The following is a 25,118-nucleotide window of genomic DNA, read 5'->3' as shown; positions in this document are numbered from 1 at the left end:
CTACTGCCCATGATGTTGCCCTGTGTGGAGTTACCAAGAAGGCAAGCAAGAGAACATTTTCCATACCAGAGTGTCAGAGCCCAAAATCAGACGAACACGCTTTATAGAAAGGCCACATGTGTCCCAGGCAGGTGCTGGTCCCGCGGGCCTCTCCCGCAGGGCCTGACCACTGCAACCCCCTGAGGGCCCAGTGGGCCTTCCTTGACTTCCTCTGCCCACCTCTGCTGCAAGGGGCTCGAGAGGAGAAGTCAAGGGTCTTGAGCAAACCACATCCTGGACCAGCTATGTCCAAATGAGGACAAGAGGTCAGTAGGGGTAGGCCTAACTGGGCAGCGAGTATCCTGGTTTGTATTAAGCAAGGCTCTCCAGTTACAAGCATGGCTCACAAACCAAATGGCAGGAGGCCTGAGGTGGAAGCAGCTGTGGCGTTGGCTGGAATTAGGGGCTTGGACTCTCTGTCAGGACTCTTTTCCATTCTCTTCTGCACGTTGGGGTTATTCTCTCCTCTTGAGGTTTTCTCTACACAGTGAGAGCCACTCTGTTGGCAGACTTGGGTACATATCCTTCCAGCTAAAGGACTTTTGGCCGCAGAGAAATCCGAGGAAGAATCAGTTGGCCTGGTTTGGGTCATGCGCCTGCCCCTGGACCAATCACTGAGGTGTTACATTGGGTGCAGCTGAGTCTCATGCCCCCTCCCCCGCCCTTTGGCTCCGATGAGGGCACATACTGGGATTGTCAGCTTCTGCCGAAACCCATATGGTTGGTGGGCGTTGGGAGGTTTAAGGGGATGCCAAGCAGTTCCCTCAGAAGTAAGAAGTGGGGCCTGTGTCCAGGCAGACAAAATGAATGCCCGCAACAATATTCAAGTCTGGACACTGGGCCAGGGGTTAGGATGGCCCCACCCTCCTCCACCTTCAGCTCTGGTCCTGCCTGAGAAAGGAGCTGCTGTGTTTATTCTCTTTTTCAGTCAGGAGAAACCATGCATCTGCCCATTCACAACACAGCTCTCTGTGGTTGGAAGTTGGAGAGCCTGCTGCTACAGAGTCTGAGCTATCATTGGGTTCATCTTGCCAGGCCTGGATTGCGGCCAGATGAGCACTTAGGTGGGAAACTGCCAAAACCCCTGCAGAGGAGGAAGTGGCTCTTCAGAGTCAAAAGGTGATCTTGTTCTCTTTGACTCACTTCTGAACTGATGCCCTCTCGAACTCAGGAAGCTCTCAGAATCAGAGCACCTCACCTCAGCTGCTGGCAGCTGAGCTGAAAATGAGGGGCTGATGGCCTGACCCAGCTTGTAATTACTTTGCTCTGAGTTCCTGGGGAAACAATGTCTCCTTTCTGTCCTTCATATTTTTAAAAAATATATATATTTTTTATTTTTATTTATGATAGTCACACACACAGAGAGAGAGAGAGGCAGAGACACAGGCAGAGGGAGAAGCAGGCTCCATGCACCGGGAGCCCAATGTGGGATTCGATCCCAGGTCTCCAGGATTGCGCCCTGGGCCAAAGGCAGGCGCCAAACCGCTGCGCCACCCAGGGATCCCCCCTTTCTGTCCTTATGGAGGAATGACGCACCTATCCCAATGCCCAGGAACAGGAAATATGCTGGATAAATAAGCAGAAAGGCAAATGGGTACAGTGCTCAGAAACCAGGTGGATGCCATTCATACTGACTAGGCTGACTGACAGTGACTGGCTGACTCACTGACACTGACAGACACTGGCTGACTGACTAACACTGGGTGACACTGACTGACACTGATTGACAGACATTGAGTGACTGACACACTGACACTGAATTACTGACACTGACTGACAGACACTGACTGGCTGACACTGCTTGGTTGACAAGGTTAAAAATGTGGTTCACACCTGTAGCTTTGGGGAGCGATTACTCAAATAGGGTTAGCAAATCATCATAGTTTTGACTTTATCTGAAGTCAAACTTACTCCTGAAAATAGTGTTTACGTGACTAGAACAAGCCATGTTAAGCCTCCAAAGATCAGTCTCACCAATGCCATTCTTGATGAGGTAGTTTACAGAGGCATCTTTCCCCCAAAGGAAGGATCAGAAGCACAGGATAGAGATGAAGTCCTTCTCTTTGCACCAGTGATTTTTTTCCCAATCTGGCCCCTTTTCCTTTCTCTGAGACTGTCTTTAGCTCTCATTTTCTCAAAGCCCCTTCTTCATACAGAATCACCTACTTAGTGGTCCTTTGGGTTCCATGTTTCACCTGATTGTATGTAACTCCTTTCCTCTCCCTTCCTCTGTGATGTCCTGCCCCCATTAGTGCCCTCAGATGTCCCCAGGCTTCAAAGCCCTTCTCTTCCCCCTCCTTCCACAAAGTTTGCCCAGGCCATTCCAGCACCTGTGAACCATCCTTCTCAGATTCCACACTGCTATACTTTCTGGGGCTGAACATTTCCAATTGCTCCAAGGCACCCTTGCAATGTTTTTGCTCTGAATGGCTATTTGTTGCTCATTTTTTAAACTCTTTCCTTGTTTTTAGGCTTGCACTTAAGACCATGCACATTCGGAGGGTTGGGACTATGTCTTTAACCTTGTCTTTCCATCAGCCTTGAAGTCCAGTCAGTCAGGACCAGTGAGGTTATGTTACTGAAACCAAACAGTGCCGAATCCCAATAGCTAGGAGCAGAGTTGTGCTGTATTGTACTCCATGTCCACCGTAGGTTACCTGGGGCTGTGCACACAGAGACCCAGGCTGAAGGAGGATCTGTCTCCGGCTTCCAAATGGGCTGAAGAAGAGAACATTTTCAACTGTGTGCTGATTCTTAAAGCTTCCAAGCAGATATGGCATGGCAACACCTAACTGCACAGGATAGGAAAATGCAATCCTCCTGTGCGTCTACATGGTAGGCATCTTTGGAAAATAGTACCATGATCATTTGCCTGTGGTAGGCAACAGAGAAATATTTATTGATTGAAAGCCTTGAGAGGAAAAAAATGAGTTAAATGAAGCATGGTACATCCATTTAATGGAATACTACAAGCCATAAAATGATATTGTCAGAGGATGCTAATGACATAGAAAATGTTGAGCATATATCAATTCATCATCAGGAATGCAAATCAAAATCATGATGAGATACCACCTTACACCTATCAGAGTGGTTAAAATTAACAACACAGGAAACAACAGGTGTTGGCCAGGATGCAGAGCAAGGGGAACCATCTCACACTGTTGGTGGGAATGCACACTGGTGCAGCCATTCTGGAAGACAGTATGGAGGATCCTCAAAAAGTAAACATAGAACTACTCTATGATCCAGCAAATTGCACTACTAGGTATATATCCAAAGGATACAAAAATACAGATTTGAAGCACCCTGATGTTTATAGCAGCATTATCAACAATAGCCAAACAATGGAATGGAAAGAGCCCAAATGCCCATCAACTGATAAATGGATAAAGAAGATGTGAGATATATATATATATCTCAAAAAGTTGCCCAGGCCATTCCAGCACCTGGAATGTGGGGATTTCATATATATATGTATATATAATCCTCACAGGCTGGAGTCTGGATAGCATGGGGCTGATGCCTAATATATATAGATATAGATATAGATATAGATATAGATATAGATATAGATATAATCACTCAGCCATCAAAAAGAATGAAATCTTGCTATTTATAATGACATGGTTGGAGCTAGAATGTATTGTTACGTGAGAAAAGTCAGTCAGAGAAAGACAATAAACCAAATGATTTCACTCATATGTGGAATTTAAGAAAAAAAAATAGATGAACATATGGGAAGGGGGAAAAAAGAGAAGGGGAGGAAACAAACCATAAGAGACTCTTAACAGAGAACAAAGGGAGGATTGCCAGAGGGAGGTGGGTGCGGGATGGGCTAGATGGGTGATGGGCATTAAGGAGGGCACTTGTTATGATGTGTACTGGGTGTTATATGTAAGAGATGAGTCACTAAATTCTACATCTAAAACCAATTTTATCATATATGTTAACTAATTAGAATTTAAATAAAAACTTAAAATGAATAAATAAATCAGAGATGTTTACCTTTATGTTCTATGACAAAGGTAGACTTCTAAGAATACCATTTATCTCAGTAAGATTAACTGAAGTTCAAAAAAAAAAAGAGAAAAAAAAGGAAAAAAAAGAAAAAGAAAACAAAAAAAGAGAAAATGCTGAGCATAGATTATGAAGAATAAAAGTAGATTGTAAAACAGAATGCATCATACTTCTCTTTTGTTAAAAATACATATTCTTTTTTTTATTTATTATTTATGATAGTCACAGAGAGAGAGAGAGAGAGAGAGAGAGAGGCGGAAACACAGGCAGAGGGAGAAGCAGGCTCCATGCACCGGGAGCCCGACGTGGGATTCGATCCCGGGTCTCCAGGATCGCGCCCTGGGCCAAAGGCAGGCGCCAAACTGCTGCGCCACCCAGGGATCCCCCCTTTCTGTCCTTATGGAGGAATGACGCACCTATCCCAATGCCCAGGAACATCCCAAAAATACATATTCTATTTATAGAAAAGAAATTCTCTAAAGATCAACAGAGTCTACCTGGGTGGTGGGATTATGATTACAGGTGACTCTCTCCTCCTTTCCGTCTTTATATATTTTTCTAAATCTTCTATAGTCAATAGCTTTCATAACAAGAAAAAAATTCCTTGCTACACACCACTGCCTTTTAAAAAATGCTAAACTATACATTCATTATAAAAAATTCAGAAGATTCAGGCGCCTTGAATTGACATGTGATAACACCAAAGGTCCTTCTGGACCTCTTTCCATACACGCATGCATATTTACAGAGGTTTTTTTTTAATTTTTTATTTATTTATGATAGTCACAGAGAGAGAGAGAGAGAGAGAAAGGCAGAGACACAGGCAGAGGGAGAAGCAGGCTCCATGCACTGGGAGCCCAACGTGGGATTCGATCCCGGGTCTCCAGGATCGCGCCCTGGGCCAAAGGCAGGCGCCAAACCGCTGCGCCACCCAGGGATCCCACGCATGCATATTTAATTGAAAGAGAATCCTCAGGGCACCTGGGTGGCTCAATGGTTGAGCGTCTGCCTTTGGCTCAGGTCGTGATCCTGGGATCGAGTCCCGCATTAGGCTCCCTGCTTAGTGGGGAGCCTGCTTCTCCCTCTGCCTGTGTCTCTGCCTCTCTCTCTGTGTCTCTAATGAATAAATAAAATCTTAAAAAAAAAGAAAGAAAGAAAGAAAGAAAGAGAATCCTCACAGGCTGGAGTCTGGATAGCATTGGGCTGATGCCAGTGACATGACAGTCCAGGTGAGCATAAAGCTGGTCCCATGGCCAGAAAATCCTGTGCAGGCCCTGGTTCCTGGGATGGTTGAAGGACCCTGGGAGGTATCCCCCCAACACCCCAAAGCTCTATGTCTGCCCGCTGCTGTGTCTGCTTTGTGGGAGACCCGTCACCTTGTGGCACCCGAGGTCACAGACACATACTTTGGGGATCATGATGCCACAGGAAAGGAGGCAGCCCTCTTTGTGGAGAATTTGGCCCTGGAGCGTCAGGGCCTTATGGCTTGGGAGAGGAGGAAGATGGACATTTCCTCATTCTCTGTTTGTGTTCTTTGAGTTGATTCAGCTCCAGGGAATTTTTTTGGCCAAGTTCAAAATAACTCTTCATGATCTGTTCGGTGCAAATGCAGTTGATTTATGGTGTTGCTGACCTTTGATTCATTGGCAAAGCACTGCCTGGGGCCCTGGGGAGCTGTTCCTTTGCTTGTTTACCCAGGGTGATTTAGGAGCTGCAGTGCCAAGAAGGTTTTCCTATTTCTTCCACCCTAGGACCTGACCGCGTGGCCCCTGCCCCCAGAGCTCACGCCCTGGTGGGGCGCAGCCTCAGATTTTGTACAGAGTGACAGTTATCTTTTGGATACCCTGGACCATGTCACTCAGTCTCTGGCTTTTAATCCCTTTGAAGAAGGCCCCAGAGAAACTCCCCAAAGCAGCTTCTCACACTGCACTCTGCCACTGGCAGGCCAGCTTCTCCCCCATCTTCTTTGGGCTCCTGCTCCTCCATTGTGGAGGGGCTGCTGGGGAGTCAAATGAATTATTATTATTGATGCTGACAGGGTAGCCTCCTTACAGAGTCTGCAAGCACAGCCCGGGCCTGCAACCCCTGATGTGAACCACTGGTATATGCAACACGAATAAGTCTCAGAATAATTATGCTGAAAGAAGCCGGTCAGACAAGAGTACGTACTGTATGATTCCATTTATATAAAACTCTAGAAAATGTCAACTAAGCTCCTGTGCCAGAAAGTAGAGGAAAGGTTACCTGGAGATAGAGGAGTGGGGGAGTGGGGGGGGGAGGGATTGTCGAGGGAGGGATTGCCAAGGGAGTGATGACTATGTCATCCTCTTGATGATTTCATAAGTGTGTGCAGATGTCAAAACTCCTCAATTGTGCACTTTATTTTTTTAAGATTATATTTATTTATTTGGAAGAGAGAGAGAATGAGAGAGAGAGAGCATGACAGCAGGAGCAGGACAGTCAGAGAGAGAAGCAGATTCCCCACTGAGCAGGGAGCTCGATGCCAGGCTTGATCCCAGGGCCCCAGGATCATGACCTGAGCTGAAGGCAGAGCCACCCAGGTGCTCCAGTTGTACACTTTAAATATTTGAAGTTTATAGTATGTCAATTATACCTTAGTAAAGCTCTTTACTTATTATTTTTTTGAGTGAGAGCATGTGCTTTGGGGGTGGGGAGGGGCAGAGGGAGAGGGAGAGAGAGAATCTTAAGCAGACCTCATGCCCAGCACAGAACCTGGCATTGGGCTGGATTTCATGACACTGAGATGACCTGAGCCAAAATCAAGAGTTGGACGCTCAACCAACTGAGCCACCCAGGGGACCCAGTAAAGCTCTTTAAAAGAAAAAGAAACCTGCGCAAAAATGTGTTCCTAGAAGAACTAATTCTGGATGGTTTGATGATGACCATAGAGCTGGTCCCAGCTTTGACCATAGAGCTGGTCCCAGCTTTTCCTTGTCACCCTCCTGTCCTGTACTGAGCCCAGCAGAAGGTGTCCATGCCGCATCTGTGTGCATCGAATGTGCTGCCCTAATGTGCGTATCTCAAGCCGGGTGGAGGTCGGTAGAGAGACCACAGGGTCGCTGGGCCCTCTGTGGAGTGTGGTGGCCTGTCCCAGCTGTTCCCAGGCTCTCCATCCTCAAGGTGGGTCCTCTGATGGCGGGGCTGCTTGCTTCAGAGCTAGGCTGGCCCGGAGCCCCATTCAGGCTCTGCTCTGGCATTCAGCACCTCTTCCCTGGCCCATCATGGACACTACCGGGAGGGATCCCAGAGGGTGGCAGCCCCTTCGTTTTCAGTTCCAGTCACCAAAGGGCCCCCGAGGGTGGGTGGCTGAGGTAAGGAGGAGGGAACACAGACAGACAGCCCTCTGAATGCCACCTTCCTGGTTCTGGCCCTCTAGCAGGCCACCACCGATTTTATACCTACTGGTTTTTACCTAGTATCTTCCAAGCAGTAGTATCTGTGAAGTCCTGGGGTGACACATTAGCCACAGTTTCCCCAGACATTAAAATAGACAGGTAACAGAAGCCATTTCTACAGAGACAGAAAAATTCATGGTGTCCTGAGGCCGGGGCTTGTTGGGAGAAGTAGGGTACGACAGCTAAAGGTATGGATGGTGGAAATGTTCTAAGTTTGATTGTGGCATTGGGGTACAACTCTGTACTAAAAAAGCACTGAATTGTACACTTTAAACGGCTGAACTCTATGGTGTGTGAATCATACCTCAATAAAATTGTTACAAAAGCAAAAAGAAAAGGGAAAAAGGGAAAAAACCCCAAGCTGATCTTAGTAAAGTTGGGATCTCCTGCATCTCTCAGCGGGGCGAGGGCCACATCAGAATACTTGGCAATGAAAACTCCGTGGCTCTTTCCAGGCGTGACATCTTGGGGCTTTTGCTGAAGCCACAGCAGGAGTGGGGGGTGCGTAGGGGAGCTAATGAGTGGGACCGGGAGACTGGTCGGGATTCGACTGCCTCTTGGCTTTCTGGGCCGAGCAAGCAGTAGGCAGCCATCTAGGAACTCAAGAGGGGTGTGCCCCACGACAAGGTTGCCACCACCACACCAAGGGCTGCAAAAGCAGTGACCCAAAGAAGCTGCCAAACATCCATCAGTGTATCACCACTGAGAAAACATCTGGGATTCAAAGTTGCAGCTGACTGGCCACAGAGCCATTTAGCCACGAGACCGCTGGGCACTTTTGTGGGTCCAGGGCTGACTTGGTATCAAAATTGAGGCAGGCAAAGAAACTGGAGTCACTTGAAACCCTTCAGATGGGGCAGGGGTCCTTGGGTGACTCTCATCCAGGCTGCCCAGGGCTATCCCAATATTAACAATATTAACATAGGAAACCCTTTGAGCTGGGACAAACCGGACAACTGGTCACTCTGATTCCTCACAGATCCCTGAAAGCAAATGGCCAGGCTGAAAATCTCCAAGAATTAGCTTTCACTTTCCTGCTCCAATATCCACAATGACTGAAACAACTCCTGGAGAAGGGAGGGAAGAGGATCTCTGGCATAGGGCCACCTGTGGAACCCAGCAGGCACTTGCATCCCTCATCTCATCCTCACCCTTGAGGTGGTAAGCTGTAACTTATTGTGATGCTTAGTTTAATACGTCAACTTGGCTGGGCCACAGGGTCCCCAGATATTTGGTTAAATATTATTCTGGGTGTGTCTGTGAGGATGTTTCTGGGTGAGAATTGGTAGACTGAGTAAAGTGGATGGCCCTCTCCAATGTGGGTGGGCCTCACTTAATCAGGCGAAGGCCTAAATAGCCCCAAAGGGCTGACCCTCCCCTGACTTACAGAGAGTTCCTGCTGCTGACAGCCTTCAGACTGGCACTAAACCATCAGTTCTCCTGGGCTTGTCAACTCAGCTGCAGATCCTGGGGTCTGCTCGTCACCATACGCATGCAAGCCAATTCTGTATAATCTCTCTCTTGTCGGTTCTTTGTTTGAAGAACCCTAATATACTGATGAGAGTAGCTCCCTCCCTGCACCACTCAGCTAACAGCTTTCAACTGAAGATGTTGATTTGGGGTAGTTTTGAAAGACCTAGGCCGGTGATGATTTCAATGTTGAAGCAAGGAAGTGGTCAGTTTTGTTAGTGGCTTGTTGTTGTGCCGATTTAGTGAATTTATGAATGGCTGTGGGGAGAAAGGTCTGCTCCTCTCCTGTGTTGCCTTCTTGGGAAACGGGTATTCATTGCACTCATCATTGTGGAACGTCAGAAATACAGGCATTACTGAGTCGGTTTTGTTCTCCATCACATGTACATTCGCGGACATTTCAAGATATCCAAATGCCTGTGGAGAACTGGTAACATAAACTCTAAAGTCTTGTCTTGTGTCACAGTATCCTGAGATACTGTGCATTTTAGACACTAACCCCACACATCTATGTAGCTTCAGTCACCAACTTGCTTTGAAATGGGAAAGGGCACCGTGTTCTGACCCCATGTGGTCTTTCCTACACCAATTGCAGAAATATGTCTTGGCCTGAAATCTCACTTCAAATGTGGGTGTGAGGCATTATATTTAAAGGGCTTCAGACACTGCCTTGGCGCAGCCCAGGATGCTGAGAGCAAACTTCAGGACACAGAGTTTGGCCCCTTCACTCCGGCAAGAGGAGGAAAAGTCACAATCTCTGAACTAGTTCAGGTGTTCTGGGGGGTGTTCACTGATTTTGGCCAACTAAGAAGGGAGCTGATCAAATACAAAAATTCTCCAGTCTGAATCCTTTGTTGTAAGAGCCTCTAGAAGAAAAGCCAAAGAACCCAACTTAGTGTTCGCCCAAGAGCGCACGCAAGTACCGACACTGACCATTAGGTGTCACTGTTGTACCAACTTGAATTGACCTGGGCTCCAGACCGTTGACAGCGCTCCAACTTGACCCGCCTTTGGCCTTCTGCATCATCATGGGTTCCCAAAAGTCTAGCAGTGCCCATCCTGAGGCCAGTAACCAGTCAACAGTTGACGATGATTATAAAATATAGGGAACACTTACCAATACTCTGCACCCTGGCAGTTACAGCTCTTTGTGATGGAAGATGTAAAAGCAGCCAGAATTTGGAGCGGCTGGAAGGACAAATAAAATGTATTTTTATGTTGTATTTTTAAATTCGTAATAAACTATGTCGAATGTACAGGAAAATTACAGAGAACATTATAACAAACTCCTGAATTGCCATGTTTGCTTCAGTGTTTTGCTTTATTCTAAAGAAATGAAACACTGCAGATGCAGTTGTATTCTCATTCCTTGCTCTCCAGAGACCATCATTATCTTGAATTTGGTGTTTACCATTCTTGTGCATATTTGATTGCCATCACTATATTTATATGTATTCATAAAAATTATATAGCATCTTTCTGTATGTTTTCAAATTTTATGTAAATATTTCCATTTCCGTTATATCATTTGGCAAGTGGCTTTTACCACCTTGGCCATTACTTTTTCATTTTGGAGGTTTATTCCTGTCACTGTAAGTAGCTCTGATTTATTTATTTATTTTGAACCACTGCATTGTATTCGATTGGGTTTCTACGACAGTCAATTTATAAAATTATTGGCCGTTTTCAATTTTGTTATCATTGCAGATAAGGCTGAAATGACTATTTTTTTAAAGATCATCTCCCCTTAGGTCTTCACCTATAGTTGGGTTTTGTGGGTGGTGAGAAATCCTTTTCTCCATGTGGACAATGTGTTCCTCTCTCAAACCCCATCCTATGTCAAGTTTTTTTTTTTTTCCTGGTCTTCCTATTCTGTTCAACTGTGCCTGTGCTAACACCACAGCATCTTCATTATTATAGCTTTAGAGCAGGTCTTCATATTCGGAATGCGACCAAGCCCTATGAGGGTAGGAATTACTGTTTTGTTCACTGCTATGTTCCTGGCTCTTTAAGCTAGAGTACACAGTGGGTGCTCAGTATTTGTTGAATGAGTATATGAACGGATGATGGTAGGGCAGGTCTCTTCTCTACTTTCTTTTTTTAAGGAAAGTCTTGGCTATATTTGGTCCTCAATTGTTCTGGGTGATGTCAGGGTCAGTTGGTCAAGTTCTACAAAACATCTTACTAGAAATTTTATTATATATTTTTTGAGTTTATGTACTAATTTGTGGAGGATTGACGTCTCGGTGATACTGAATCTTGCTAAGAATATGGCATATCTGTAGATTTATTTAGGTTGCCTTTATTTTCTGTAGTAGTGATTTATCTTTTTCTCTACAAAGGTATGCGTGCATATCTTATTGAAATAATTCCTGGGTACCTTAGAGTTTTATTGTTATTATGAATTAGTTCTTTTTTTTTCTTTACACACTCCCATGGTTTATTATTGGTGTTATTTATTTTTGCACGAACAAATTTTGAATTCCCTGTTTTGTCTTCATCTATTAAGATGATCACATCTCCCCCTTTAATCTGTTAGTGTGCATTTCTAATTGTTTTTTACTGTTGAGCCATCTTTGTATAAGGGAAAAGCCAGTTACTTTTCCCCATTGGAACCGACCAATAGAAGTTTCCATGATGACAGAAGTGTTCTGCTCTGTCCAAGAGAGTAGTCATTACACATATGTGGCTATTGAGCATTTGAAATGTGGCTCCTGTGACTGAGGAATTGAACTCTGAATTTTATTTAATTTACTTACAAATTTAAATAGCCACACATGGCTTACGGTTGCTGTACTGTACAAAATCCAGCTGTGTGTGTGGTGCTGGCCTGGGGTGTAGCTTTGTCTTTGTATTCCCTGTTCTCCTCGCTAAAATGGGCTCTTCAAGAAATGTGATAAATGATGCAAGACTATCATATTCCCTGGGGAAATATAAACAAGCAACTGAAGCTGAACCCAAATAACAATGCAGTGAAAAATGTCACCTGATGGCCGGAGTAGCTGCCACCCCAGAATTTACTGCTCTGCCTTCCTTCTCCTAAGCAGGGGAGTTGTGCCCTACCTCCTATAACCACAATGTACGCATCCACTGAAGACTCCTAAGATTGATTTCTCTTTGGAAAATAATGTGCATGTACATTGCATTATTAAAGAAATACGTATTCGTTACAGAAAACACAGGAACTACAGGAAAATGACAAGAAAAAAATCAGCCTCTTAATGAGTAATATTCCATTCCATAGATAGATAGATAGATAGATAGATAGATAGATAGATGATAGATCACTTCTTTATCTATTCATCTATTGATGGACACTTGGGCTGCTTCCATAATTTGGCTGTTGCAAATAATGGGGCTTGATCCCAGGACCCCAAGATCACAACCTGAGTCGAAGGCAGATGCTTAGCCAACTGAGCCACCCAGCACCCCATCTGCATGTCTTCTTTGGAAGAAATGTTTGTTCATGTCTTCTGCTCATACTTAAAATTGAAGTATTTGTTTTTTGGGTGAGTTTCATAACACTAACCTTTTATCATATATGTCATTTGCAAATATCTTCTCCCACTCCATATGTTGGTTGCCTTTTAGTTTTGTTGATAATTTCCTTTGCTGTGCAGAAGTTTTTATTTTGGTGTAGTCCTTTTTTTTTAAAATTTTTATTTATTTATGATAGTCACAGAGAGAGAGAGAGAGAGAGGCAGAGACACAAGCAGAGGGAGAAGTAGGCTCCATGCACCGGGAGCCCGATGTGGGATTCGATCCCGGGTCTCTAGGATTGCGCCCTGAGCCAAAGGCAGGCGCTAAACCGCTGCGCCACCCAGGGATCCCTTTTGGTGTAGTCCTAATAGTTTATTTTTGCTTTTGTTTCCCTTGCCTTAGGAAACATATCTAGAAGCCATGTTACTATGGCTGATGTCAGAGAAATTACTGCCTAAGCTCTCTTCTAGTATTTTTATGGTTTCAGGTCTCACACTTAGGTCTTTAATACATTCTGAGTTTATTTTTGCGTGTGGTGTAAGAAAGTGATCCAGTTTCATTCTTTTGCATATTGCTGTCCACTTTTCCCAACACCCCTTGTTGAAAAGACTTTTTCTCATTGCATATTCTTTCCTCCTTTGTCAAAGATTAATTGATTATATAATTGTGTGTTTATTTCTGGGCTTTCTATTCTGTTCTATTAATCTAAGTGTCTATTTTTGTGCCCGTACCATATTGTCTTGGTGACTACAACTTTGTAATAGAACTTAAAGTCTAGAATTGTGATGTCTCCAGCTTTGTTCTTCTTTTTCAAGATTGCTTTGGCTATTTGGGGTCTCCTGTGGTTCTATATAAATTTTAGGATTGTTCCAGTTTTGTGAAAAATGTTACTGGCATTTTGATAGAGATTACATGAAATCTGTAGATTGCTTTAAGTATTATAGATGTTTTAACGACATTTGTTCTTCCAGTTCATGAGTGTGGAATATTTTTCCATTTCTTTGTTTCATCTTTAATGCCTTTCATCAATGTTTTATTTTTTATTTTTTTTTAAACTTTTTTTTAAATTTTTATTTATTTATGATAGTCACAGAGAGAGAGAGAGAGGCAGAGACATAGGCAGAGGGAGAAGCAGGCTCCATGCACCGGGAGCCTGATGTGGGATTCGATCCCGGGTCTCCAGGATCACGCCCTGGGCCAAAGGCAAGCGCCAAACCACTGCGCCACCCAGGGATCCCTCATCAATGTTTTATAGTTTCAGAGTACAGGTCTTTCACCTCTTTGGTTAAGTTTATTCCTAGATATTTTATTACATGTGCTACAATTATAAATGGGGTTATTTTCTTAATTTCTCTTTCTGCTGCTTAATTACTAGTGTACAGAAATACAACAGATTTCTGCACATTGATTTTGTATCCTGCAACTTTACTGAATTCATTTATCAGATTTAGCAATTGTTTGGTGGAGTATCTAGGGTTTTCTACATACATTATCAAGTCATTTGCAAATAGTGCAAGTTCTACTTCTTCCTTTTTATTTATATGCCTTTTATTTATTTTTGTTGTCTGATTGGTGAGGCTAGGACTTCCAGTACCATGTTGAAAAAAACAAGAGAGAGTAGATATCTTTATCTTGTTACTGACTTTAGGGGAAAAGCTATCAATTTTTTCCCAATGGATATGAGTTAGCTGTGGGTTTTCTTTATCTCAGACCTTTATTACGTTGAGGTATGTTTCCCCCTAACCCAACTTTGTTGAGGGTTTTTATCATGAATGGATGCTGTACTTGGTCAAATGCTTTTTCTGCATCTATTGAAATGATCATATGGTTTTTATCCTTTCTCATGTTGATGTCACTGTGGTTCTGATTTGCACTTTCCTGTTTACAGTGAGGTTTAGCTCTTCTCCCTTGAGCCTTGGCTGTCATGTTTTCCATGTCTGAGAATTGCCTGTTTGTGACCTTTGCCCATATAAGAGCCTGTTGCCCCTCTACTCTATTCACACTTGCTGCCATAGCAAGCTTCTAGAAAAGGCAGTTCTGACCAGGCACCCACTCTGTTTAGTGCCCCCTAGGCCTCTTGAAACTCCAAACTCATAATGTGGCCACAGACTTGCATATCCAGCCAGTATCTCCCACTGTGACCTTCGTGCAGGCCACACTCACTTCCTCTCTCTGGACCCCAGGCTGCCTGCCCTTCCGTCAGCTCCTCAGAGAGACCAGGTTTCTCCTGCCACAGGGTCTCTGCTCTCATTCCCCACCTCCCAAACAAACTCCTGAAATTCTCCAAGCCCAGAACAGCATGGAGCCTCAGGGTACCTTCACTAGTCACTGCCCTCCTGGCAGCCTCCCTCCTCCTGGATTCTCACACCCCACTCGGTGAATCTGAATTCTGAGAGTCTGTTTGTCTTGTTTATGGCAGGTCAAGGCACCAGGCATACAGGTGCTAGATCTCTCCCCTTCCAGTTCTCCTCATTAAGCTGGTGCCACATCTACTCCTTCTCCTCAAGCCCTTGCTGGATAAGGCGGGTCAGAGTTGGGAAGAAGAGATATCGTTTCTAAATATGTGAAGGCTGTAAGCTGTCACAAGATTTAAAAATACATATAATGACAAATATTTGCACCAAACCTGTCTGAGGTACCATACTTGCCATTCTCTTTCATGGCTAATGAAGATGACTTTCTCAGAATGTCATTAAATCTCATACACACTATGCTTCACAATAGAAAAAACCAAATCATGGTGCTGCGTTAATGATACTAGACCAAGAGAGCCTGAAAAAATGCAGCTTTGTCTACCAGCTTAACGTCTCCCACCCAAGCTTTACTGTGATATTAGAACATGATATGAGTTTAAAACTACACAATGTGATGACTTCCTTCTCGTACACACTGTGAAATGATAACTATAGTAGGGCTAGTTAACACCTCTATTCCTCACGTATTTACCCTTTTTTGTTGTGTGTGTGATGAAAACATTGAAGATTTACTCTTTGAGCAACTGTCAAGTGTGTCATTTGGTCTTGTAAACTACAATCGCCATGCAGTGCATTAGATCCCCAGAACCTATTTCATCTCATAGCTGGAAGTTCATGCCCTTTGACCAGCATCTCCCAGTACTTACCCCCCTCCTCCTATTCCTGGCTCAGTTTCCTAGTTTGGCTTTTTAAGATTCCACATATAAGTGAGGTCATATGGAATTTGTTTTTCTCTGAATTATCTCACTTAGACCAGATCTGTGTTGAATCACCCTGCTCCCCACTGGCCAGGAAGAGCACCCATCTAACGGTCATGGAGCACCTCCCGTGGGAGCAGTCGAAATCCGCTGCTCTTTGAGAGTCAGCCATCCTTGGAGCTAATGGTGGAGGTGGGCGGGGGATTTGGCTGTGTTGGCCACAGAAATGCACCCCTCAGACCCCTCACTACAGGTAGCACAGATGACAGACAGCCCCAGCCACTCCTCTCCGGGTTCACACCGTCCTTGTGCTAAGGCCCCTTTTCTGACGAGGTGCTCCCAGCCAAGGACGACAGCATGACAGGAGCACTCATTCTGACCCTTTCCTGGGATACAGCTCTCCTCTGTTCCACAACTTTCTTTCCAGGACTCTGAGCAAGGACTGAGGCTAGCTCAGCCCTCCTTCCTGCCCTCTCACCTTCAGGGGGTGAGGTGTGCATTGTCCTCTGGAGGTTCTCCTGCCTTCTCTGGCTTCTTCCTTCTTTATCCTTCACAGCTCTGCCCCCACTGCCTCTCTCCCACATCTCACCCATCTTAGTATCTCCTTCTCATGGGACCTGAACCAACACAAGTGTTGCTGGGAGAGGCCCAAGGAAACGAGAGGCAGTTAAGGACTGGATGACTCACTCACTCTCTGGAGGGCGACAAGGCCCTCTGAGTGGCCTGTGAGACACAGAGTGCCTGGTACGTGGTGGCAGCCCTGCTGCTAAAGATCCCACCAGTGGTGACCTGAGGAGAAGGTCCTGGTGGAGGGACCCATCCTTCAGATGGAAAGAAGGGAGGACAACGTCTACAGGGGGAGCAGGGTCAGCTGGCAACCCCCACACCATATTGATGCCTTGCAGAGAGACGGTAAGGCTCTTATGAGCAGATAGAGGCTGGGGGTGAGAGCCAGAGGGCCTCCTTACAAAGAGGCCTTTGTCTCCTTGTAGAGGAAGAACTGACACAGGCAAACAGGGAATGGAGGACCCAACAGTCACAAAGTCACAGCTCCAAAGACGTTTAAATACTTGGTCAAGGCAGGTCTGTCATGTTGCCAAGATCATTGCCCTGGCTGGAGAACCTGGCTCACAAGCATGGGGCGGGGATAACTGGGGGGGGGGGGGGATGCTTCTGAGGATGTTGGCTCTGCAGACTCCCCTCAAACCCTCTGGGCTTGCAGAGGTGACCAGCCCTTCCCTAGTGGGAAGTGACACTTCCCTGGGCTGAAGACGCTGCAGAGGCTTCTGTCCTACAGAGCCACCCTCAAACCTTCTCCTGCCTACAGACGGATAACTAGGGTTCAATCCCGGTGTAATTTGGTTGTATATAGACAGCACTTCACTAGGGAGGAAAATGATTATATGCTAAAGGAGTTGCAAGAATTAGTACACTGCCAGGAGCTAGGGAGTATCCCCAGCATTGGATTTTGAGGAGCTTGATTAAAGGAGCTAGAATTTAAGATTGGATAAGCAGAATTTATTGATTGGGGGCACTTTGTTGGACACAGGATTTAATACCCTAGCAAGGCTTCCAGAGGAGGGGGCAAAGTCCTGCTGAATGGCTGATAGAAGCCTGGAAGTGTGGTGGCCAACACAGAGTGAAATGAAAATGCTTGAGTTGCCCCAGATGGTAAAGGAAGGAATGAAGAGACAGAGGAGAGTGGTCATGCTGGAAAGCATATCTTATATAAGGGTGGAAGACTTGCCAGAGAAAATGTTCCAGGGAGGGCTCTGGGGTTCCCCAAGGCCATTGGGAATGCACTGGTGACGGACCCAGCATTGCTAGGAAGTTCAGTGGTGGCTTTCCTCTGCCGCCCAGGGTTGATGGTAAAAGGGATGGCCACAGAGCTGGGCTCATTAATATTGGTTTCCCACCCCCATGAAGTAATAGATGCCAGTGGCAGCACTTACCACCAGAAGCTGGGAGGTTGCAAAGACTCTTATGACCAGCAAGAGGGAAGGGGTGGCCACGGGGACCTGGCCAGCAAGGAATCATATGGTTGCTGCTTTACATCTATAATAGAAAGTCAAGAATGGAAGAGAGAAAGCTAAGAGAAGTTGCCTAAATAAAGTCATGGCCCCTTCTTCGTTCCTGGAACAGAGTCTATTTTCAAATTTTCAACCCATTAACTGAAGAGGTGCCATGTCCCTGGGAAGAAGGATCCTCTAAAACCATGACAAATATATATAGTAATATTCCCCTAGTCCTTCCATAAAGGGACCTATAGCCATTTACTCAGGTAACTAGATACTGGAAAAGGACAAAACCTAGACATTTGGAGGACTATGGACACAGGGTCTGAGTTGACTTTAACATGCATGATCTGAAGTGTCATTATGATGCTCTGTTAGAGATGTGACTCATTGAGGTCAGATGATCAATGAAGTCCTGGCTAAAGTCTGGTCCATGGACCTATCCAGTGATCATTTCCCCAGTCCCTGAGTATATAATTGGAGTTGATATACTTGGCAGTTGAAGTCACCACCACATTGGGTCCTAGGCCTATGGGACTTTCCTCTCTCATCCTTGCCACCTCCACTCCCTGCCAAGAAAGTAAATAAAACACAATACTGCATCCTAGGGGAAAGGTGGAGATTAGTAAACCCACTGAAGGCTTGGAGTGCAGAGATGATGGTCCCCATCATAGCTGCATTTAACTTAGCAGTCTGGTTCCTGCAGAAACTGGTTGCACCCTGGAGACTGACCAGAGCCTATGGTAGGCTCTACGGAGCAGGAGAGACTGACCAGAGCCTATGGTAGGCTCTACGGAGCAGGAGCCCTGATTTCAACTGTTGGGTCGCATACGATACTACGCCAGAGTAATACAGGTTAACGAGGCCTCACGTACACGGTGTGCAGTCATTGAGCTGGCAAATGCATTCTTTTCCAATTAGGAAAGAGGATCAGAAACAATTTGTATTCATGTTGGATGGAAAATATTCATTTACAATTTTGCCTAAGGGCTGTGTTAGCTCTCCTGCCTTCTGTCAGGATGCAGTCTAAGGAATCCGAGCTGTCTGCAATGTCCACGGAGCAGCACGCTGATCCATTACATTGATGATCTCACGCTGACCAGAGGGGGAGAGCAGCAGGTGACCAGTAAGCAGAAGGCTTGGTAAGAGGCTCACCAGAGGTAGGAGATAAACCCTGTGAAGTTTCAGGGGCTCACTTCAGTGAAGTTTTTAGTCATGGGCAGGGGCATGCTCAGATGTCTCTTTCAAAATAGAGGACACACTGCTGTTATGTTACATCATCTATCACAAAGAAAGCACAGTGCCTGATGGGCTTCTTTGGGTTTTATTTTGTTGTTTTAAAAGATTTTTAAAATGTATTTAATTAGAGAGAGAGGGAGAGCACAGAGGGAGAGGGAGAAGGAGAAGCAGCCTCCCCACTGAGCAGAGAGCTAGACGTGGGACTCAATCCCAGAACCCTGAGATTGCGACCCGAGCTGAAGGCAGACGCTTCACCAACTGAGCCACACAAGTGCCCCTTCCTTGGGGTTTGGAGGCTACACATCCCATACAAATACTCCGCCAGCCCATATACCAGGTGGTATGAAAGACTGCCAGCTCGGGTGGGGTAGGGATGGGAAGGGGCTTTGTAGCAGGCCTAGGAGGTAGTGTAAGCAACCTGCTGCCTGGACCATAAGGTGTTGTTGAAGGTGTCAGCGGTGGAACAAGAAGCAAGATAGGACTTATGGCAAGTCCCAGTGGGAGAATCACAGCACAGACCCCCCAGACTTGGGAGCAAGGTGGTGCTAGCCACAGCAGAGAATTATACTTCTTTTGAGAAATAGCATCGGGTGTTACTGGGCCTTGATTGTGGGGCACCAACTGACCATGCATCTAGAACTGTCTAATACAAGCTGGGTTCCGTCAGACTCATCAAATCATAAAACTGAAGGGACCCACCTCAGTTCATTTTTAGGTGGAAGCAATCCACCCAGGATAAAGCCCAAGCAGGACCAGAGGGCACATGTAGGCTACATGAGCAGGTAGCCAGGCCCCACGACACCAGTGGGACCCAGCTCACACTTATGGCCTTAAATGGGAGTGGGTGGGTCCTGTATGACCAGCAAAGGAGGAAGAAAAAGCCCAAGCTTGGTTTATGAATGGGGTCAGTTTGGGGGTGGCCCAGTGGTTTTGCGTTGCCTTCAGCCCAGGGTGTGATCCTGGAGCCCCGGGATCGAGTCCCACGTCAGGCTCCCTACAGGGAGCCTGCTTCTCCCTCTGCCTGTGTCTCTGCCTCTCTCTCTGTGTGTCTGTCATGAATAAATAAATAAATAAAATCTTAAAAAGAAAAAAAAGAATGGGGTCACTGTGGTACGTGGGTGTAAGCTGAAAATGCAGGATGGCTACATTATGGCAGCCCTCAGGGTGACCCCGAAAGACAACGGAGAGGGAAAATCTTCTGGTGTGGGGAGCTGTGAGCAGTGCACATGGCCATCCACTTTGAGCCGAAGGAGAAGTGCCCTAAGAGACTAATACTGATCCCTGGGCAGTAGCCAGTGGTCTGACTGTCTGATGAGGTGCTTGGAAAGAAAAGGACTGGACAACGGGAGGAAAGGAGGTCTGGGGTGGAGGCATGTGAGGGCTATATGGGAGAGGGCGTGAAATAAGGTTTTTGCATCACACATAATGTGCACTGGAAAGCATCAGTACAGAAGAGGCGATGAACAATCAAGCCGACAAAATGACTCAGCCAGCTGCCATTGGTCAGGTTTTGTTACTGACCCCCTGGGACTGGCATGATGGGCACACGATGGAGGCTAGTACATGCCCAGCACAGAGATGTCCGTTGCCAAGGCCAACCGAGTTACTTACTGCCTCTGCCTGGAGGCTCTCAGCGCTGGAGGCCAAAGTCGAGCCCCTGCTGGGTCTAGTCCTTTTCTTTGAGGACAGCCACCGGCCTGCGGGGGGTCGACGACATTCGACCCACCCTGTCTTGGAGGGGCCAGGGTTGTTCGCAGACACCTGCTCCTGCTGGGGCTGCCTGCCCTGCCCGAGAGCTTCAGCAGCGTCCTTGCTGGCGCTTCCCGAGGGCCTCACCCACCACGCACAGTCCCACGCGGCGAACGGCACAAGGTCGTCCCCACAGCAGGTCCTTGGGCCTGGGGTCGCTTGTCGGTGGCGCCGGCCCACGGCGGGGCGGCCCAGGTGAGGCACCTGCCAGCGGGAGCATCACCAGACCCCGCGGCCCTCGGGAGCAGCTGAGGCGCCCCAGCGACCCGGCCTGGTCCTCCCTCCGCGGGTCCCCGAGCTGCGAGCGGCCGTGCGGCCGGGCCTCGACCCTGACCCTAGTCTGGGCGACGGGCGGGCGGGAGGCGGCCGCGTGGACCGGTGCGCCCGGGCAGGCCCGCGGGGGGCCCCGAAGACCCGCTGGGCGGCGGAGGACCCGGCCTGGTCCTCGGGCGGGGGCGCGGGGGTCGGCGGGGGGCGCGGGGGGTCGGCGGGGGCGCGGGGGGTCGGCGGGGGTCGGTGGGGGTCGGCGGGGGCGCGGGGGGTCGGCGGGGGGCGCGGGGGGTCGGCGGGGGGCGGGGGTCGGCGGGGGGCGCGGGGGGTCGGCGGGGGCGGGGGCGGGGGGGGCGGGGGGTCGGCGGGGCGCGGGGGCGGGGCGGGGGGGGTCGGGGGGCGGCGGGGGGCGGGCGGCGGGGGGCGGGGGCGGCGGGGGCGGGGGGTCGGCGGGGGGCGGGGGGTCGGCGGGGGCGCGGGGGGTCGGCGGGGGGCGCGGGGCGGCGGGCGGGGGGCGCGGGGGGTCGGGGGCGGGGGGGCGGGGGTCGGGGGGCGGGGGCGGCGGGGCGGGTCGGCGGGGGCGGGGTCGGGGGGGGGGGGGGGCGGGGGGGCGGGGGTCGGGCGGGGGGCGGGTCGGGGGGGGTGGGGTCGGGGGGGCGGGGCGGGGGGGTCGGCGGGGCGGGGGGTGGGCGGGGGGGTCGGCGGGGGGGCGGCGGGGGGTCGCGGGGGCGCGGGGGGTCGGCGGGGGCGCGGGGGTCGGGGGGGGGGGGGGCGGGGGGGGGCGGGGGGTCGGCGGGGGCGCGGCGGGGGGTCGGGGGGGCGCGGGGGGGGGGGGCGCGGGGGTCGGCGGGGATCGAGGCCCCCCCCCGCCGCCCTCCCCCGGCCCTCAGGCCCAGCCCCGGGGCGCGGGCTCCCCTCCCCCTCTCCCTCCCCCTCCCCCTCCCCCTCCCCCGGAGCCGGGCCCCTGGGGCGCTCGGGGGCAGGACGCGCCCTCTTGGCCTCTCGGGCGCTTCTCGGGGAGGGGGGCGCTGAGGGCCTTGAACGCGGACTGCGGGAACCAGACCAGCGGGCTGCGAACCGACACGGATGCTGCTTCATGCAAATTCAGCACATCGCCCCCGGGGTTCTGGGGTCTCGGACGGCTGGGAGCGGCGGCTAAGGTCGCGGTCCGTGGGTCCGTCCGTGGGTCGGTCCGTCCGCCCGGGGCCCCGGGCACAGCTGCCGCAGTCCGCGAGGACGGGGACGGGATGGGTCGGGCGCGGGCGGCGGGTCAATGCCCGACAAGGCCTGTGCTCGCGGGCGCGAGGTGACACCTCCACGTGCCTTTCCAGGCAGTGGCCGCCTGGGATGAGTTGAGAGGGGCGGGTGCGGGGATGCTGACGGCTCCCCTGGGGCCCAGGACCCCCATCCCCCACCCGCGGCTTCCTCCGCTTGACCTTGGAGGCCTGTGATCGACCTCAGGTGCCTTGGAGCCCCCCAGACCATGTTTGTGCTGCCTTTGGGAATTAATCGAGACTTTGATCCTCTGCTCTCTGCTCATAGTTTCTTTTGAACTGTGGAAAATATCAGCCCTGTAAGAGAATAGTTCTGAAGGGAAAACTGAAAACAGCTTAAATTTCTCTCTGTCAAGTTTTTTCCGGGTGAGCAATGTTTTTGACTTAAAAATGTTCCCTTGTAATTATGCCTGTGTGTGTATTCGTGCTTTTCTTTTGCTTGACTTCCATTCTGTTCATTCAGCAGTTAGGAACGGTGCCACGCAGGGCTCCGCTGATGAAAGACGCCCTCGGGATGTGCTTAGAAAGCAGGAACGCGGAGCCCCAGGAAAGAAACCACACGGGCGGTTTCCCAGTGCGGCATTAGGCGGGGAAGAATCGACTTTTTGAGATACCCTCCATACCCCTGTCCTTGTTAAACACAATATGGACTAAAAGACAGCAAGAAAGCAACAACTACAAAAAACGATGTTGGATTTGGGAATCCATCCAACTTAAAATCAGATGCTGCTCAGCATACCACAAATGCAAGATCCAAAGAGTGCAGTATTTAGAGCAAAATGTACCAGCGTTTGGGAGCTGCAATGTCAGCGCGGCTTACCTGATTATTTCCCTTTCCACCCCGCCTCACCAGTATCGCCACGAAAACCAGTTCTGAAGTGATTAAAAGCTGATGTTCTGAGCATTTAGTAACATCCCGTGACTAACGAGGTTCTCCACTATACCACAAAAGCAGAAGGCAGAGAGCACTAAACTGTAGTTTTCAATAAAGGTAATGTTTGCTCACAGAAGTTTATTCTGAGTTTGAGCATATGCTATTTAAGAGGGAATCTGAGAACAAAGTATATATGACAAGACCACTCTCAAAGCAATTGGGCAACATATAGAGAAGGGACATAATGAAGCAGATGGCATGACAGTCCAGAGCTATGGGAGAGCCCAAGAGTATCACTGGGTCTCACTTACTGTTTGTTACATCACCCAAACCCAGTATGTTTAGCACATAGCATTTTTTGAATGGATAAAAAAGAAATAACATTTCTAAATCAAGGTTTAACTGGAGGAAGTTGTTTGGGATTTGTCAGCATAAGATACTGCATAGTGAGTATAACCAGAGACATTAATTTTACATATAAGAGAATTACTAAAATTAAACATATATCTTAATGAAAACATATTTAAAGCTGGGAAAACTAAAGGGGGGTAGCTCCCTGCAGAATTCTATTTGTACTGCAGAGTTGAAGCTACCAGAAGGCCAGAGGCTGTGCCTCCGTTGTGTCCATTCCTGATGCTGGTGACTATGGAACATCAGATGGTGGCTGTATGGGTGTGTGAGCACCACCAGAACAAGGTGGCTCTTCCCTCCCCAATACTGAAGGATCCTGTGGAAGAACCAGAAGAACCAAAGTACTAGGGTGGCACTGATTTTGGTATATGTATGGCACAGTTCACTTGGCCTCTTCACAGTGCACAAGTATGTACCGATTTCACACAAGATGACAACACAATGCTCCTAAACACAGGATGACTTCATGCAGTTATCTTAATTCAATAGTTTTACAGTTTGAGAAGAAGATCAACCAGATATATTGGTCACCAGATATATATAGTGGTGATAGAGAAGAATTGGTATATATACTATTAGTAGAAAGTTGTAAATCAAATACAAGTCAGCAACAGTGTGAATAATAGAAATTCCCTGTTCGGATGATGTCTGGAGTCTTGAGCGTTGGATATGTCAAGGTTTTACTTTATGCCTAATAATTCCTAAGGGAGCATCTGTTGGTCACTTGTTTTGTATTTTTGCTTTTCCACTTACTTGCCTTTCTCATGGGTGTTTGTTCATCAGGATGGGGGAAAGGTATTGAAATATATATCAGATGTTTTCCCTCCCAAGGCTTCTTTTAAAACAAATTTACCATTTTAATTTATATATAATAAAAATACACTCATATAAATTGCACAATTTTATGTAACAAAAGCATCCATTTATTTTTTAATTTAAATTTTGTTAGTTAACATATAGTGCAATATTGGTTTCTGCAGTAGAGTTAAGAGATTCGTCAGTTACATACAGCACCCAGTGCTCATCATAACACCTGCCCTTCTTAATCCCCGTCCCCTATCTAGCCCACTCCCCCATCTCCCTCCAGCAACCCTCAATTTTCTTTCTATTGCTAAGAGTCACTTATGTCTCATTTCCCTCTTTCCTTTTTTCCTTTTCCCCCTTCCTATATGTACATTTGTTATCTTTCTTTTTTTCCCATTAAAAAAAAAAAGATTTATCCATTCAGTTCAGAGAGAAAGCACGAGAGAAGCAGAGGGAGAGGGAGAAGGGAGGCAGATTCCCTGCTGAGTGCAGAGCTCCATGCACTGCTCAATCTGAGAAGCCAAGATCATGAGTGGAGCCAAACCCAGGAGTTGGATGCTTAACTGACTGAGCCACCCAGGAATCCCATCTATTTTCCTTCTTAAATTCCACATATGAAGGAGATCATATAGTATTTTTTCTCTTATTTTACTTAGCACCATGCACCCTAGTTCTATCTATGTCATTGCAAATGGAAAGATCTCATTCTTTTTTATGGCTGAGTAATATTCCATTGCATCCATATACCACATCTACTTTATCCATTCATCAGTTGATGGACATTTGGGCTCTCTCCATAGTTTGGCTATTGTTGATAATACTGCTATAAACAGTGGAGTTCATGCACTGTTTCAAATCTGTATTTTTATATCCTTTGAGTAAATA

The 25,118-nt window shown here is 47.8% G+C and overlaps 1 long non-coding RNA gene across 1 annotated transcript; it reads left to right on the top strand.

Annotated features, from left to right (window-relative positions):
- The first annotated feature begins 20,507 nt into the window (after positions 1-20,507).
- On the top strand, positions 20,508-23,327 carry LOC121485507. The gene is made up of 3 exons (XR_005986302.1): positions 20,508-20,795; positions 22,413-22,510; positions 22,608-23,327. It is a non-coding gene; the product is annotated as an uncharacterized LOC121485507 (long non-coding RNA).
- Positions 23,328-25,118: the final 1,791 nt, after the last annotated feature.

Source organism: Vulpes lagopus, chromosome 2, assembly GCF_018345385.1.
Source record: "Vulpes lagopus strain Blue_001 chromosome 2, ASM1834538v1, whole genome shotgun sequence".
NCBI lineage: Eukaryota > Metazoa > Chordata > Mammalia > Carnivora > Canidae > Vulpes > Vulpes lagopus.
This window is presented reverse-complemented; position numbering and strand designations above follow the sequence as displayed.